General features: G+C 37.7%; 1 long non-coding RNA gene across 1 annotated transcript; it reads left to right on the forward strand.

The window, feature by feature from the left end:
- Window positions 1-2,104: 2,104 nt before the first annotated feature.
- LOC126426678 (uncharacterized) lies at window positions 2,105-2,612 on the forward strand. The gene is made up of 3 exons (XR_007576385.1): window positions 2,105-2,211; window positions 2,299-2,371; window positions 2,542-2,612. It is a non-coding gene; the product is annotated as an uncharacterized LOC126426678 (long non-coding RNA).
- Window positions 2,613-2,983: the final 371 nt, after the last annotated feature.

Below are 2,983 nucleotides of genomic sequence, written 5' to 3' on the forward strand. Positions count from 1 at the left end.
GTCTCATTTCTCTGCAGTTCTTGGTGTTCTGGAACAGGTGTCACTCTCTTTCCGGCCTTTGGTTGCGTTAGAGGGTATTGACTTTCGTTCCGCGTTCTTATTTTTCTTTTGTGTTGTTGCTATTACTACCAATAGTTGCCAACATCTAGAGGTCGAGGACAAGCGAAATGTGGTCATATTTCGAAACTCTTGATCGAGAGTTTGCGAAATGTACTTTGTGCGGTAAGAAATTATCGTACAAATCGACGACGACGACGAATTTAAAGAAACAGCTTCAGAAATCACATTTAATTGTGAATTTCTCTTCACAAAGACCTTCGGAGCTAGATTTGGGTGAGTAATGAAAAAAATATATTTATTGCAATTACGGTTATTTCAGTGCATGCATAATCATTTATTTTTTATTTTATTAATTTTTTAGAGATAAGAGCATGCTATACAGTGTGGTACTTTGTGCATTTTTACACGCAAGTTTTCATTTGTCGTGACTACTTAAGCTGTCGATACCACCGCACCTGTTTGCCTTGACATTTTCAAACATTAAATTATGTTGCATATGGTGCCGGAATACTTAATTATTTAATTCGAAGTTATTGTAGCAGGTGTAATAACGATAGTGCTAATAAAATGCCACTGGGTGATATATGAACTGTTGCTCACAATTATTAGTAACTAATCGGATAGCGGATTGTATCAGTGCTCATTCCTGTGTATCATTTGTTTTTAACCCTGATGATGCCGGTGGGGGGGAATTAGATACTGTTTCATATTTTAAAATTTTGAAAAGGATAATTCTTTTTAATGGAGTCTTCAACTGAATTCCATAAATGTTTTAAATTTTGTCGTTAAACTTAACCCAAAAATTTGACACGTTAATAGTACATGTGACTTTCCACAGTGACAGTCATATTGAATATTTTGAAGTTCAGGGCCCTACTTATACATCAGTATTTGTTTAAAATATGATATGTCAACAACAATTACGATATTTTTCTAGGGTGGAAATACAGTACCCTCCCTTCCCCCCAATACAAGTTATTGAAAATGTGTTGATGTTGCTAGGATTAAAGAAGAAATTTGAAGCTATAGTCATTACTGAAACTGAGTCAGTTGTCAACTTGTATGAAGTAAATGTTCAAGCTGCAAGTACCATGTAGAATACTGTACGCAAACATTGTAATATATATCACCAAAAATGTGGCATCATTTCTATTGTGCTTATGCTGATATGAAACCTATTTTTCTGTAGGTGAAACCCTTCCTGTAGAGGTGATCCTTGGCACCAGTAGTGTGGAAGAGGAGCGAACTGCTCCAGCCCCCTCAACTGACAGACGAGGAATGGAACATCTGCTCAGAACTCAGCTCTGTGTTGAAGCCATTTGCACAGGTTTCAACACAGCTTAGTGCTGAGTCATATCCTACTGGCAGCCAAGTAAGTTAAGCAGCTTTTTTCTTGCTAAAATGTTAGCTGTGGTATTACGGCATAATCATTTCTGAGATATTGTACTGTTTGTGTTATATTGAACTTATTCCAATTTTCAGGTTATTGTTCTGACAAGGGGATTATCATCAGCGTGTGCAGAACTTTTGAAAAGGCCATTTAACAGTGTGACAAGGACTGTCACTGAAGAATTAATAAAAGGCCTGAAGGACCGTTTCCACAATGTAGAGATGAGCAAGTCTATAGGAGTAGCCACTCTACTAGATCCACGCTTTATATCTCTTGTGTTTGAAAACCGAGTTGCAGCAGGTAATGCAAAGAAACAGCTTATTGAACTAGTAGCACAAAAGATGGGTGACAGAAGACTGACAAACACAGGCCAGAGCCATGAAACTGTGTCAACTTCAACCACCACTGATCCCTTGTCAGTATGGGGTGTCTATGATGCAATTGTAAAATCAACACAGCCCCAGGGCACTCCTCAGTCAGCTGCTATTGTGGAAGTACAAAGGTACATGGACAGCCCAGTTATTAGTAGAAGTGAGGATCCACTGGCATGGTGGTGTGAAAATCAATATATTTTCCCAAATATTTCTAAAGTGGTGAGGGAAAAATTCAACGTAGTGGCCACTTCTGTGCCATGTGAAAGAATATTTTCTAAAACTGGTATCATTATAAATGAAAGGTGAACATGGCTGAAGGCGTCCAAAGTTGAAAAACTTATATTTCTAAATATGAACAGTACTAACTCCTGAATTTCTTGTTACAGGGTACGTGTTATTTATTGTATGTAATGAGAGATTACTGGTGATTTATACCCCAAAATATGCTTTTCTTAACTTCGATGTTTGTTTCAGTAGTGGATTCGAGAGGCACACCAACACCAGCAGATGAGTCTCCGTTTAATACTTGGGATATTATAACAGTAAGGTAATTCTAGTTTGGGTACATTTTTGGCAGATTTGATCTCTCCCTTAAAATGGAGATAACTGTAGGGCATAGTATATATTTGTTATGCTAAATTAAAAGAGTACTAATGGTTTTGTGTTGAAGTGTTTAATGTATATTGTCGATCAGTAAGTCAGAGCACTTTGTTCCAGTTATAGCTCCAGAAGTCAGTCACCAGCAGCAGATGTCACACAGTTATAAAACGAGAAACTTGAAGAATAAGGTACTAGTGGTTTGGATACACATTTGGCAAATTTCACCTTTCACTTAAAATGAAGGTACAGTTACAGTCTTAAGAGTATACTGGCAAATGGTAACTCAAAGCTCTTTGTTCCTGTTACAGCTCCAGAAGTCAGCAGCAGCAGCAGATGTCACACAGCCATAATGCGAGAAGCTTGAAGAATAATGTGGTAGTGGTTTGGATACATATGACATATTTCACCTTCAGTTTAGAATTGAAGTTTGTTTATATTGGCAGGTGGTAACTCGGAGCTCTTTGTTCCAGTTATGGCTCCGATAGTCTTCCAGCAGCAGCAAATGTTACACAGTCCTATAGGGGCAAACTTGAAGTATGAGGTAATAGTGTTTTGCATA

The sequence above is a fragment of the Schistocerca serialis genome, chromosome 11, assembly GCF_023864345.2.
Source record: "Schistocerca serialis cubense isolate TAMUIC-IGC-003099 chromosome 11, iqSchSeri2.2, whole genome shotgun sequence".
In the NCBI taxonomy this organism is placed as follows: Eukaryota; Metazoa; Arthropoda; class Insecta; order Orthoptera; family Acrididae; genus Schistocerca; species Schistocerca serialis.